Below are 15,444 nucleotides of genomic sequence, written 5' to 3'. Positions count from 1 at the left end.
TCAAATCTATTACAAGTAAAGGCTTCTCTGCAAGACTCTAAAGATGCTAGACCCCTGATTAAGGAAAAATGCCCCATAACCCTAAAGGCAATAACAGAATAACAGAATTGGAAGGGACCTTGGAGGTCTTCTAGTCAAACCCTCTGCTGAAATAGGAGACCCAATACCAAATACATATATATTTATATTTATTAAATTTTTATACCGCCCTTCTCCCAAAGGACTCAGGGCGGTGTACAGGGCAATAAATATCAAAATATACATACAAAAGTTAAAAAAGAATTAAATAATCATGCCCAATATAAAACAATGATTAAAACAATGTTAAAACCAAATCCAAACCCCAACCCCATCAGACCAGGCCGGATTGTTCAAATGGCTGTCCAACGACAGAGGACTGATCACAAGTCACAATCTGATGAGTTGATGACACTCAAAGAGTATCTTTCCAGGTAATTCCACTATCTGAGAAGGATTACATAAAGCAGCATTTCTTAAAGGGTGATCCTGGCATCCCTGGGGATCCCCAAAGCCCTCTCAGTGATCCATAAAATCAAAATTATTTGCCAGCCTATGTTGAAAGATAATACAATATTAAAATCCTATCAAAGAGTTGTGAGAAGTGGTAATGGGTGTCAATGTATCAATTTTAATTTTTAATATAGTAAATATCAATAAACATAACCCATATCAACAATAGCTCTTTTGGGGTTCTCCATAACTTTAAAAATGGGAAGGAATCCTAAAAGAAAAAAAAGTTTAAGAAACACTGACATAGAGAAATAGCATACAGTACTTTCCTGTTATTGCAGCGCAGCAATTATATAAAAATGGTCTTAAGTAAAATTAACCTAATTTAGGGCTTTAAGATGACAGCCAATGCTTTATACAGTATTTTATCTGGAAATCTACAGGAAATCATTCTAGCTATTGAAGAACGGACAAATCACTTTTTTTCTAAATAGCACTATAAAAAAAATTCTGCCACCTTACTGAAATTTCTGATCTACAGTACATGCAGATGTGTGGTACGTATATTTGCTTCACTGTATAGCACACATTGCAGCATTCTATTTTGCAGGAAACTTTATGATGCAGCACTGTTTAAAGATCTTTTCTTTTTCAAGAAAAGTCTGGAGCTACCAAATCAGTTTCAGTTGATAAAAGCCTCAACCTGAAACATTTGAGATCACATATTTTTTTTCCTTGGGAAGAGGAGCAAACTTCCATCTTTCCAGATCATGCCCCCTTACAAAAAAAACACAACTTTGGATTTTGAATCCAAACAGTTTGCTTGGATTCATTCCAATTTGTTTCTCATTGAGCCTATTATTTATTACCTGTAGACAAGCAGTGGAGGAAATCATTCCATTATCCAAGAGGGATAACACGGAGGAACAGATTTGAGTGTCTATGACTGTGGAATTCTGGGAGTTGAAGTCCACACATCTTTAAAGTTACCGAGTTTGGAAACAAAAAAATTGGCTTAAAAACTGGCTTACAATCTCAGATGCTGGAAGCTGCAATCTCCACTGAAGATTGTTTTAGCCACAATCTGATTCTCAGGTTTAGTTCCTATAAAGACAATTCCAGGACCGTTTCCCCCCCCTCTTCATTTATTAAATTTTTAAATCTTCTGACTCTTTTAACGACTGTCAGTTGTTTAAAACAATCTGATGAAACATCATTCACGTTATTTGACGCAGCGCTTTGTTTCGGAGTAATTTATGGTCTATAATTCTAATCTAGTTTCCTGGTTGGCAAATCCAGCATAAACCATACACCCTAAAGCTAAGGATTCCCTACAGGATTGGCGATTCAAGACAACCCAGTGCCTCGCATTAAGTTGTAACATACTTCTCCTGGCTACGTTGCTGTCCATTTCATAGCTACCTGCCCACGAAGCCTCCTTTGTTTCAATTCCAATTTTTCTCCCCCAGCTCTTAATGAGAGAAACAGTGAACCCAAATTAGAAAGAAAACCTGGCGATTCAAGGCAAACGCCCGCCCTTCGAAGCAGTTCCCCTACACACCATTCCCACGTTTCAGCGCATCCAGCATCCGCGAGTTTTCTGATTGGCTGTAATGTGCTGGAACCCCCTGCTCCCCAGATCCTCCCGTCTTTTCATTGGCTGGTTCCTCGTTCCAAGTTGCCACACCCCCTCCAGAACAGAACTCCGCCTCCACCCCCGCCCCTTTCGAACCGTCACCAACGGTCCCTAACGTTCGGTCAACAGACGAGGATCCAAACTGCGCATGCGCGTAGTGCCGCGGGCGGATTGGAAGTTAGGAAAAGAAGCCGCTGTTCCCGAGAGAGGAAGCACTAGCTACGCCCCTCCGCGAGCGCTAAGCCAATGAAAACGGAGAAGAGCAAGACAAGTGATGAGGGCGCTGAGATAGTTGAGCACGGGACTCTGGAAGGGAATACTGTAGATTTTGTCCAATAAGAGAATTTCCATGCCTCTGATCCAAAACGGTGAATTAAGGAAAAAGGAAGTGCGCCTTCTTCTCTTAAACCAGTATTTCACATCCTTGACCACTTTTAATTCGTTTGGACTTCAACTCCCAGAAATCCCGAGGCAGCAGCATGGCTCTTTGGGGAATTCTGGGACTTGAAGTCCACGCCAATTAAAATGGCCAAACTTGAGAAATACTGCTTTTGTTTTTTGACTAACCAGAAACTAATCAGGGAACACGAGGATTCCAAATCTAGTTGTCTAGTTGTAATCTGCTTGTAATCTTAGCAGACTCTGGAGTTTGCTTGCTTTCATTAGGAAGAAGCTCAGCTGCAGGTGAAAGAAATTTGCAAAAAGAAAACAGCATTCCTGAAATGCATTTTATCACTTCTTTGACCTTCGGTATTGTGTTTGTAATGTCTGCCTTCTTTCACCTGGGATGTACAGTATAGGTCCAGGATTGACAGCGGGCATATTGGTTGCATTGCAACAAAGGGGTCCTTGGTGCTCTCTGAGTTTGCTTGTTTTCTTGCAGACGTTTCATTACCCTAACTAGGTAGCATCACCAATGCTAATTAGGGTATTCATTACCCTAACTAGGTAGCATCACCAATGCTAATTAGGGTAATGAAACGTCTACAAGAAAACAAGCAAGCTCAGAGAGCACCAAGGACCCCTCGTTTCAATCCTGAGCTCCAAATATTCTTCATTGCAATAAACAGCATATGACTAGCAATGCAGTATTACAGTTCTGTTGCTAAATGAGTTCTTCATTGTGACAAAGAGATTCATTATAGTTGTTGTAACCAAGATCATCTTTGGCATTTGGGGAGATCAACAAACTCAAATAATCCATAACACCTATTTTCTCACTTAAAATAAAGCCAGGTATCTTTAATAGGGCTTAATCCAGTCCTTCAGCTAGAAGAAAAGTAGGCCAGCCAAATTTAACATATTTGTTTCTTTCTTAAATGATTTATGTCATCTAGAATTGCATGGATGATCAAGCGGTTTATGTACTACTAACTAAACTGAATAAACAACCTGTGTTATCTTCCATTTCCAAACCATGTTATACTCTGGTCACCTTTCCTGAGAGTCCTGGTGTTGCTATTCATTCAGAGCAGGACAAAGTACCTGTTTTTCAAACGTGGCTGCTTTTTGATGGCGAGCCTCTTCTCTCTCCCTTCGTAAGTGCTGCTTTGTCTGCTATGGGAAAAAATACTCTTTTATGGGTGTTGGGACTTAGTGAAAGGAGCCTGAGCCACCTGTCAAATTACCTGATATTTTTTCCAAATGTGGGACCGTTCCTCTCTTGAAGGAATGTTAATGTTGCATCTAAAAATATTTGGGTCGATAGATTACAGGCGTAGCAGAGGTATATACATTCATAAAACGAGAGAGTTTGTCAATGAAAATCTGGCATTTTTCAAAGCCTCAGTATTTCCATCAAGCAGCCTCGACATTTATTGCTCTACAAGCAGGCTTCAACAAATACACAAAGGCCACTTTTCAGTGGATTGCCAATAAAAAAGCAAATGCAAGCATTCAGTCACATTTGGATTATCAAAAGTGCAAACGACAATATTTTTATTAGAATGGATTTCCCCAGCTGGAAGTCCAGAAGTGTTGTTTCCAAAAACGCTCGGTCAGAAAGGAAAAGGTTGGGGAAAGTGAATTAGAACACAAATGGCTCTTCGGGTTATGCATACAAAGACACGTTGCACTCCTTCTACATTTCTCACCTGAAAAGAAGTCTTCTTGGGGGTGGGGGGGAGGCAAAACTGACTAGAAATACAAGAGCTTTTCAAATTGAAGACTGTAGCATCTACCTTCTTAACAAAGAGGCAGGGCACTTGTATAAAAAAACTCATCTTGGAAGCAACTGCTAGAAAATTATTTGTTCTAAACTACAATAGGACCAGGATAACCTTCGTGCTTTCTGGAAGTTGTATTCCAACATGGCTAGGAAGCACAAAGGTGGGAAAAGCTGTGCCAGCAGAATGCGTACAAAATCGGTAGATCATTTCAGTGTTTAGTTCCATATTGGCACCATAGAAGGGACTGGTAAATAGAATGAACACCGCTAGTCCTTGAGTTATAACCAGTCAGAGCCGTGGTGACACAGTAATTAGAATGCAGTTTTGAAGGCTAATTCTGGCCACTGCCAGCAGTTCAATCCTGACTGGCTCATGGTTGTCTCAGTCTTCCATCCTTCCAAGGTAGGTTAAATGAAGACCCAGATTGTTGGAGGCAATATACTGGCTCTGTAAACCGCTTAGAGATGGCTGTAAAGAACTATGAAGCAGTAGATAAGTGTAAGTGCTTTTGCTAGAATGGAACCTGCTCAGTGGTTTACTATGGGCCAGTTTTTCCAAAAATCAGAAATACTGTAAATGCCAGTTTCTGGTAAAATCACTCTATAATATGTTCATGTGACTGCAGGATGTGGCAAATGGCCATAAATGTGGGCTGACTGCTGAGCACTTGAAATGCAATCACGTGACTGGGGGGAAGGGCAGCCATCAGAACTTCAAATCTGGGTCATAAGTAGCTTTTTTGGGGGGTGGGAGGGTTGGTCCTGACTTTGAACGGCTGCTAAGTAACCGGTTATAAGTTGAGGACTACCTCTACCGAATCATGTTAATTAAAGCATGGAGGAGGCCATGGAAAAATCAATAATCTTGCAACGTGCTCTTTCCTCCTCTGCTTTTCAGAGTCTTCACTGCTTTGTTTATTTCCAGAACCGAAGTCTGGATTTTCTGATTCTCAAGGAACGCTTGCCCACCCTTCTCACCCATCACTTGTGCAATGTCCCCTAAGATATCCACCAGCAGCTCAGGGATACAAGCATGGCGAGACATGACTGTGGCTGCATGAACCTTGCCTGCCAGCATATCCAGCCAGTGGCGTAGCGTGGGTTGTCAGCACCCGGGGCAAGGCAACCGGAAGCGGAAATAGAGGGGCGGGCGGTGACATCACGGCACCGCCGAAAAGACGCGCCCCGCAGCGGCGTAGACTTTCCAAGAAGAGTCGCGCGCATGCAGGATGCTTCCGGGTCCCTCTCGAGGGTGGCTGGGCGGGGCTCCGACCTGCAAGAGCCGCTGCATTCAAGCTCGCACGCATGCGCACGAAGCTAGGCCGGCCGGCCGGCGGGTCCGTCTTCGCTCGGCCAAGCCTGCCGGGGTGCCTGCAGGGCGCTTGCGGTTGGCCTGAGCCTGGGTGGAGAGTTGGGCGCTTCTATTTATTTTATTCAGTTTATGTGGCCGCCCATCTCACCTGCCGGACTCGTTTCGCTTTGCAAGAAAGAGCAGCTCGAGAGCGCAGCCAAGCCGACTGTGTGCAGCCCTTGGGGCTCCCTGAGCAGCTCAGTGCGAGCGCCCCCCCCCCAGATGTTGCGCCCTGTGCGCCCGGCCCCCCCTGCACCCCCCACGCTACGCCACTGCTGACTGGCTCTCTGGAGGGCAGCAGGCAGAGAAGATGGAAGGTCCACAGATGCTTTAGAAAGCAGCTCCTGAGGGCATCTGTTGAAACTCTGCACCCTCTCCCAAATCAAAGCAGCTTCTGGTTTTCTAAATGCATCTCTGGACCTCCAAATAAGGAGACCTTTCTGTAATGTATTGGGTTATATGTTGTTTGATTCATGTGCTTATGTGAACGGTTCCGTTAAAAGCTTGCTTTATTGTAAGTCTGTTGTAAGTCTGTTGTAAGAGCCTTGGTGGAGCAGTGGGCTAATGCCTCCTTAAGTAACACCAGCTGCCTGCAATTAGTGCAGGTTCGAGTCCCACCAGGCTCAAGGTTGACTCAGCCTTCCATCCTTCCCAGGTAGGTAAAATGAGGACCCAGATTGTTGGGGGCAATAAGCTGACTTTGTAATAATGCCACTTGGGGGGGAGGGGGGGTGAAAGCCCTAATAAGCAGGGGATGAAGGTTATTGAAGGTTATTGCTAAGCACATTTGATTTGTGCTTAGATTGTAAGCCGCCCTGAGTCTTCGGAGAAGGGCGGGATATAAATGGGATTAAAATAAAATAAATAATGGTTACTGGCCATGCTAGACTTGCTGTCACCAGGGCAGTTAAGCAGGTTTTGGGCGGGAAACATCTCCTTTAAATCTATTGGCCGCCGCCTACAGGCCAACCGTAGAAATAGCTGTGCAGCTGCTATTGCCTTGCTTCTGTTACCGTGCTTGTTCTAATAAAGCCTGTTGCTGTTTGAACTTCCTGTCTCGCTTAATGCCTGTAGGCTCAGGCTACACAACATTTCAAATGAGAGGTCCTATCAAATGACCTGTCTTGGAACTGTATGGTCAAAATAGTTAAGAGCTGAACAAATTCCATTTGGTAACAATGTGACCTTCTGAGCTTGCTTGTTTTCTTGCAGACGTTTCATTACCTTAACTAGGTAACATCATCAGCGCTAGTGCTAGAGACCTTTCAAGTTTTCAGCAGTTCTCTCTTGCCTTGCTTTCTTCTCAGATCCCTGAAAGGTTCCCATCCATTTCTGCATTAAGAGAGAGAGAATCAAGATCACATGAAGTGTTAATGCCTTGGTAAGGCCACGCTTGGAATGCTGCATCCAGCTTTGGGCGCCAAGATATAAAAAAGATGTTGAGACTCTAGAAAGAGTGCAGAGAAGACCAACAAAGATGAAACATAAGGAATGGCTGCTGGAATTGGGTATGTCTAATTTAACGTGTGCTGTTACATCAGCCGTAAGGCACTATGCAGTGCATATTGTGCTGCCACCATGTGGTTGTTTGGGGAACTACAACATTATGTAAATTTGGGGAACTACAATATTATGTTAATTTGTTCAGCCAGCCCCTCCATTTGTGACATACTTCCTCCTTCTCCTTAAACCCCTCCCATTTGTGACGTACTTCCTCCTTCTTCCTCCGTTCTTTTCTCTTCCTACCATACATACGGACGGTAGGACATTACTGTCTTTTGACCTTGAAATACCGTCCATTTCATCATCTACCACACCTTGTCTGCTGTAATCTCTGCATGCAAATAAAGGTCCTTCTGGATGATTAAAAGGTAATTTCATGAGTTCTGCTATCTGGCAAAGGCTGTTAACAGTGAGAGTATCCGCTTATGCAGGCCAGGCACAGGGGTCTCAGCAAGGGGATAAATCATTAAACAACAGTCAGAGTCAGACTATAATGAAAAGAAAGACGAGGGGTGACATGATAGCCGTGTTCCAATATCGTGGGTTGCCACAAAGAAGAGGGGAGTCAAGCTATTTTCCAAAGCACCTGAAGGCAAGAAGCAATGGATGGAAACTAATCAAGAAGAGAAGAAACCCAGAACTAAGGAGACATTTCCTGACAGAACAATAAATCAGAACAGAACAATAAATCAGGGAACAACTTGCCTCCACAAGTTGTGAATGCTCCAACTGTTAAATAGCGGGTTCTTTGGTGCAGGAATGAAGACGCGAAGCTGAGTACAGGATAACTCATACTTTATTTCGTGCTGGAACTGTACTGAGCAAATGGCTGCAACCAGCCGCAATATAGCCCCTAGGCGGCAGCCAATAGGTTTGAAACAACCATTGCCATGTGGGGATAGCCAATTACAGCACAGGAGACTGGTAGTCTGGGTTGCTGGAGAGCTGTTAGGTGCTCCAGCAACCCACGTGGTGTTAAACAAGAGCCCAGTACATAACACCAACACTGGAAGTTTTTAAGAAAAGATTGGATAACCAATTGTCTGAATGGTATAGGCCAGGGATCTTGTCGATCAGAAGGTCAGCAGTTTGGCGGGTCGAATCCTGAGTGCTGCGTAACAGAGTGAGCACCTGTTACTTGTCCCAGCTTCTGCCAACCTAGCAGTTCGAAAACACGTAAAAATGCAAGTAGAAAAATAGGGACCACTACGGTGGGACGGTAACAGCGTTCCGTGCGCCTTTGGCGTCTAGTCATGCCGGCCACATGACCACGGAGACATCCTCGGAGAAGCGCTGGCTCTTCGGCTTTGAAACGGAGATGAGCACCGGTCCCTAGAGTCGGAAACGACTAGCACGCATGTGCGGGGGAACCTTTACCTTTACCTTCTAGGCAACCTTGGATCTTTTATGATTCGTGGACTTCAACTCCCAGAATTCCTGAGCCAGCCATGCTGAGGGGAAAGGGAGAGGTTTCCAAGCTGAGCCATGCTGGCTCAGGAATTCTGGGACTTGAAGTCCACAAGTCATAAAAGAGCCAAGGTTGCCTACCCCTGGTGTAGGGTTTCCTGCCTGAGCAAGGGGTGGGACTGGAAGACCTCCAAGGTCCCTTCCAACTCTGTTATTCTGTTATTTCTGGCAGCGACCAACTGCACCTTTTCCATCTCCAGTGGTTGGAAATGTTTTCGCATCATATCATGCCACAAGACTCTAAGTCAAATCATCTGCCTTTTTTATTTTTTTTTAAAAAAATGATTTGGAAAAAAATGGAGTGCTGAACTTCTTTCCGGTAGTGTTGGGAGATGTCAGCCTCTTCTTCCCTTTCTTTCACACATCTCAGCAGCCCCAAGAATGGAAATGTTTCTCTCCACGTTCACAGCTTCTCTTGGAGAAGGAAAGGCTCCGAAAATTCAAAGGAGAAAGCTTTTCCTTCTTTGTAGCGGCAGAACTGAAATTGCTCCCTTTCTCCAAAATGGCGGCATTCAGCACTGCTAGACGGGGGAACCTCAGATGGCGAAAGGTTTGATGACATTTGATGAAAAGGTTTGATTGCGTGCAACCATGTTTGGTTGGTTGTGTGCAAACGCGATTGTGCAAGAGAAGGAAGATTATGAGCTTGGGATGTTGACTAATTTCCTGTTGCTTCCTGAGCGTTTTCACACCAGCATAGTAGAAAATGAAGAAGCTATAGTGCCCTGAGATTTCGGGATTCAAGCAGACACCTGTCACATAACACCCCAGGCTTAACAATTGTGGATAAGAAAGGCAAAAAAAAAAAGTCTGGATAATGGACATGGCAGTACCTGGAATCGGCAGAAGAGAAGAAAAGGAACTGGAGAAGATAACACAAATAAAAAGACCTGCAAATAGAACTAGAATGACTATGGCAAAAGAAAGCAAAGGTAATACCAACAGTAATAGGTGCCTGGGATGCAATCCCAAAACAACTGGAAATTGGACAACCATTTGTCTGAAATGGTACAGGGTTTTTTGCCTGAGTACGTTGTTCGACTAGATCAGTGGTGGCGAACCTATGGCACGGGTGCCAGAGGAGGCACTCAGAGCCCTCCCTGTGGGCACCCGCGCCATGCCTCGGAGGTGGCAACTGTCCCTCTTCAAACAGCTGCCCCCCACAGGTGTCCCTCCCCACGAGCGACATTTAGGTGACCACACCCACCTTGGCCACACCCACCCAATCTTCCATGACCACCGCAGCCACACCCACCCAGTAGGCCACGCCCACCTGGCACCCAGCGATAAATAAGTGGGTTTTGGGTTGCAGTTTGGGCACTCGGTCTCTAAAAGGTTCACCATCACTGGACTAGATAGATAGAAGACCTTCAAGGTCCCTTCCAACTCTTGTTATTCTATTCTGTTCTGTTTGCTGACACGATTCCTATTTTGGGAAGGCAGGGGATCGCCTGTGAGGCAGTGAGATTTATCCATTTATTTAAATTTATTGGCCTCCTGACTCTCGTTGAACTTCTTATCCCATTATAGTTTTCCATTGCTTCAAAGATTGGTGGATATAGCATGTTAGCTGATGACTAAGAGCTTCTGATGTTACGGTTCTAAGCTTCCCGACACTCCCATGTAACACCTCTACTCCACGAGCTGCATTGGCTTCCGGTTGCCCTCCGGGTGAGATTCAAGGTGCTGGTGATGACCTATAAAGCCCTAAATGGCTTGGGTCCGGGATATCTGAGGGAACACCTGCTGCCGGCATCAAGTTCCCTTCGTCCAATGCGCTCCCACAGGGAGGGCCTTCTCAGGGTGCTGCCGGTAAAAGATTGCCGGCAGATAACACCCAGGGGGAGGGCCTTCTCTGTGGGTGCGCCTGCCCTTTGGAACCAGCTGCCTGTGGAGCTTAGGACTGCCCCCGACCTTCGTTCATTTTACCGGGACCTGAAGACCTGGCTCTTTGAGCTTTCTGGCCCAGGCTGAGAGTTTTTAATTGGGGTTTTTAATATTTTTTTCAGGGATTAAATGTAATCTTTTTAATCGTTTTTTAATTTTTGTATCAATGTTTTAAGTACCCTGTAAACCGCCCTGAGTCCTTCGGGAAAGGGCGGTATATAAATTCAATAAAATAAATAATAAATAAATCTAAGCCTGGAAAAGGCATTGCAGAAAAAAAAATGCAAAACGATTATCGAAAGCTTTGAGCAAGTGATGCCGGAGAAGGTGTGAAGGAGAAGCGAAGCAAATCCTGGAGGCTGCATTTACTTTGAGAAATGAGGCAGCTCTGTGGCTTTCCTGTCACCCTGTCAACAAAAGTGTGTATAGTCAAGGCTATGGTCTTCCCAGTTGCAATGTATGGCAGTCAAAGCTGGACCATAAGAAAGGCTGAGCACCAAAGAATTGAGGCCTTTGAACTATGGTGCCAGAGAAGACTCCTGCGAGTCCCTTGGACTGCAAGGCGATCAAACCGGTCAGTCCTAGAGGAGATCAACCCTGACTGCTCTTTAGAAGGCCAGATCCTGAAGCTAAAACTCAAATACTTTGGCCAGCTAATGAGAAGGAAGGACTCACTGGAGAAGAGCCTAATGCTGGGAAAGATTGAGGGCAAGAGAAGAAAGGGACGACAGAGAACGAGGTGGCTGGATGGAGTCACTGAAGCAGTAGGGGTGAGCTTAAATGGACTCCAGAAGATGGTAGAGGACAGGAAGGCCTGGAGGAATGTTGTCCATAGGGTCGCGATGGGTCGGACACGACTTCGCAGCTAACAACAACAACTGTGGCTTTGCACAACAGTTTTGAGAGAGCCCCTTGCTGCCTGGGACAGATTTCAAGCAAAGCAAAGCATCTTTTCCTTCCTTTCCTGTTTTTAATAATAACCTCCCTCTGTTACTAACTTTAAAGGCACAGGAGGGCGCTAGCGCTTAGAAGAGCCGGAGCTTTTAAAGTCCTATAGATTTAGAAACAGAAACTAAACAATTGCTTTCTTTTTCTTTTTTCTTTTTCATTTGGTACCAAGCTCCGGCAAGGTAAGCTGCTCTTTGGATATTTTTCTCTCAAATCTTTTTGCAGGCTTCTAAAATGAGCACAAAAAGTTTGCCTCTTGGGTAGCTTGTTTTTTTGTTTTTAATTTTTCTTGGTCGCTTTAGCTTTTCATCAAAAGCAATTAGGGTTCTAATTAAGACAGTCCTCTTAAGTTAATTTAGGAGAAGCAGTTTGGTGTGCTCGTTAAGGCAGAAACTGGGAGTCTATGTTATTTTATTTTATTTTATTTTATTTTAATTCCATTTATATCCCGCCCTTCTCCGAAGACTCAGGGCGGCTTACAAAGCTTAGCAGTAGCCTTCATTCTATGTATATGCCTGCTTATTAGGGCTTTCACACACACACCCAAGCGGCATTATTACAAAGTCAGCTTATTGCCCCCAACAATCTGGGTCCTCATTTTACCTACCTGGGAAGGATGGAAGGCTGAGTCAACCTTGAGCCTGGTGGGACTCGAACCTGCACTAATTGCAGGCAGCTGGTGTTACTTAAGGAGGCATTATGCCTTGGATACGGAGCCAACTGGGTGATCTCGGCACAGTCCCTCTCCCTCAGTCCTAGAAAGAAAAAGCAGGCAAGGGCTAACCTGCTTCCAAAATCTTGCCAAGAAATCTGCAGGGATCTGTCCAGACAGCTGCCAAGAGTCAATAGTGACTGGAAGGCAACTGAGTCCATTTATCTCAACTTGGTAAATAGAGTTCTTTATCTGTCATTGAAGAATCCCTGGGACCAAGAACGGCCAGGCTTAACTATTTCTCTGGTGCGGAGGAGAAATTGTGGGTGAGAAAGTCCTTCTGCACGCAGCTTTTTAAGATACTCGAAGAAATCGATCAATCAAAGTAGAGCTGGAAGGGAGTTTCAGGTGTGGTCTTACTAAAGTTTCATAAAGTGTTACTAATACTTGCTGCTATTTCGATTCTGTGCCTCTGTTTTTAGACAACCAAGGATTGGTGGAGCAGTGGGCTAATGCCTCCTTAAGTAACACCAGCTGCCTGCAATTAGTGCAGGTTCACATCCCACCAGGCTCAAGGTTGACTCAGCCATCCATCCTTCCGAGGTAGGTAAAATGAGGACCCAGATTGTTGGGGGCAATTAAGCTGACTTTGTAATAATGCCGCTTGGTGTGTGTGTGTGTGTGTGTGTGAAAGCCCTAACAAGCAGGCATATACATAGAATGAAGGCTACTGCTAAGCTTGTAAGCCGCCCTGAGTCTTCGGAGAAGGGCGGGATATAAATGGAATTAAAATAAAATAAATAAAATAAATATTCGCTTTTTTAGCTGCTGCTGCTGCTGCATTCTGGTGGCTCATATTTAAGTGATCATCCTCGAGGACTCCAGGATCCCTCTCACAGGATCCTGGACTTGTATCTTTGATTTTTCCTACCTAAGTGTAAAACCTTGTTTTTCTCCATATTCTCCACAAATCATACACTCTAGTCTAGTCTAAATCTCTGGGTTAGGAAATATCCATACGTTGCATCTTCTTTGAGGAGCACGGAATTTCAAATTGACTCGAGGAGTGAGAGGCATATGAGAAAAACAATACGTCTGTGATATTCTTCTCTTGCCTTCAGCTAGAGAGGTTTTGAGGTTAGGAACCAACTTGGAATTTTAACTGAGCCAAATTGACGCATCCACCTGCTCAGTGTTTGTTTTAGGGTGTCCATAGGCCCATGAACAGAGATTAGGATCTTCAACACATTATTGAGATAATTCCTTATCTTAAGTCTCTTAGCAGGACTTTTTATGTGGTGAAATCAGAAAGCACAAAATAGGATTGAAAGAGGGGAGAGGATTCTTGGGAAAGCCATTCAGAAGTGGAAACACCTGAGGGTTTGCTGCTTTTAAATTGTTCATAAAGTGTTTTGACTTGGAAGCATTGAACGTTTCTGGAAGATAGCAACCTTTTCAGAGAATCAGAAACCAAAAATGATTCTGGACAATTCCAGAAAGATCTCTTTAAATCCAGTGAAAGGTCAACAGAATGGCAAAAGTAAGGAGGAACCCACCCGGGACAGATGTTTTGGCTATCCCACCAATAGCTGCCATTAACCTTCCTTTACTATAGATAGTTTTGTCTGACATTGGGGGCCTTTTGTAACACAGCTGCCAGGTATTGTCTTTATGTGTGAAAGTGAAGCAGGACCATTCAGCTTTTCTACGGCAGGTCTAGTGAGTCATGCCTGCCCCTACTCAGAGGGTGGGATTCAGACAACGTCCTGTTTGCAACTAGGTCTACTTTAAAGGGATGGTGCACCACAGTTCCCTCTCTGGGAAAATTCACGAGCATGAGAATACTATTTAGTATTTTCTTCTCTTGCCTTCAGCTAGAGCTCAACAATGTTTTTAGAATGAGGGGGTTAGGTAAAAGCAAGAAACGTGGAGGAATTCAGGGGCATGTTTGAAGCCGGACTTGACACGGCATTCTTAATGTTAAAAACTAATGCTTTGATAAATCTGCTCTGCAGATCTCCTCAGTAGAAACCCAAAAGTGCTTTTTTCCAAAAGGCAACGGGAGTTGCTTGGTTTTTTTTTTCTTTGAAAACATTTCGCTTCTCATCCAAGAAGCTTCCCGAGTTCAATGAAGAAGAAGCTTGGAACAGAAGCGAAATGTTTTCACAGGAAAAACCAAGAAAAATCCAGTTGCCTTTTGGAAAAAGCACCTTTGGGACAACTCTGACCTGGATGACTGAGAATCTCTATAGACATTCTTTGGTAGAAAGGACAGGACAAGATAGAAAGTTTTAATGAATCACCGATTCCAGAGGTCATGCTGCATCAAAGGGCTTGTTACCACAGTAATTGTTAATTCTTGCCGCTTTGACTCTTGGCAATTGCCTGGACAAGTCCCTGCAGTTTATTTGGCCTCATTTTTTTCAGAAGTAGCTTGCCATTGCCTTCTCATTTCTAGGGTGAGAAAGAAGGACTGGCCTAAGATCACCCAGTATAGAGTTTCCCAACTTTTCTGGCTTTGCAGACCAGTGGGGCGGGGGGGAGGGGGGGGAGGGGATGGTTCCATGCAAATGGCCAGCAGGCGCCCACAGCTCCATTTGCACAAGCAGCGTGCATACGCACTCGCCGCTCATGCAAATGGAGCGCATGTGCATATGTTCATCCGCTGCTCACGCAAGTGGGGTGTGTGTGTGCACATGTACACTCACCTGCCATTTCCACATCCCGGTTGCAAACATCCAGAGGTTGGGGACCCCTGACCCAGTTGGTTTTATAGCTTAAGGCAGGAGTAGAACGTAAAGTTTTCTAATTTCTAAAGGTAAAGGTTCCCCCGCACATGCGTGCTAGTTGTTTCCAACTCTAGGGGCCGGTGCTCATCTCCATTTCAAAGCTGAAGAGCTAGCGCTTGTCCGAGGACGTCTCCTTGGTTATGTGGCCGGCATGACTAGACGCCAAAGGTGCACGGAACGCTGTTACTTTCTCACCGTAGTGGTCCCTATTTTTCTACTTGCATTTTTACGTGCTTTCAAACTGCTAGGTTGGCAGAAGCTGGGACGAGTAACAGGCGCTCACTCTGTTATGCGGCACTCGGGATTCAACCCGCCAAACTGACCTTCTGATCGACAAGCTCAGTGTCGTAACCCACTGAGCCACCGCGTCCCTTATCTCTAATTTCAAGTCTGGTGCTTTTAACTACTATACCTAACTTGTGCTCTGACAGCACCAGAGGCCACAAGAAAGTTCAGTGTTGGTATCTTCTGTCTAGGAGCTGGTGGCCTAGCAATTTGTTGACCAGAAGATTGGCAGTTCTAGACCCAAGTAATGCGTGATGTGGTGAGCTCCCATTCTTGTCCCAGCTCTGC

At 44.7% G+C, this 15,444-nt stretch overlaps 1 protein-coding gene across 5 annotated transcripts in view; it reads right to left on the bottom strand.

Moving 5' to 3' along the window:
- Positions 1–2,141, bottom strand: part of CCHCR1 (coiled-coil alpha-helical rod protein 1) — a 29,075-nt gene extending 26,934 nt beyond the window's left edge. For 4 of the 5 annotated variants that reach the window (XM_081318677.1, XM_081318676.1, XM_081318673.1 and 1 more), the window contains exon 1: positions 2,033–2,141. The gene's annotated coding sequence lies outside the window, so the exon portion shown is untranslated. Of the gene's footprint in view, positions 1–1,857 lie in introns of all 5 variants that reach the window. The other variant, XM_081318674.1, reaches the window with a different exon arrangement.
- Positions 2,142–15,444: the final 13,303 nt, after the last annotated feature.

The sequence above is a fragment of the Vipera berus genome, assembly GCF_964194415.1.
Source record: "Vipera berus genome assembly, chromosome: 2".
Lineage (NCBI taxonomy): Eukaryota > Metazoa > Chordata > Lepidosauria > Squamata > Viperidae > Vipera > Vipera berus.
Note: the sequence above shows the minus strand (reverse complement) of the source record. Positions and strands in the feature narration are given on the sequence as shown.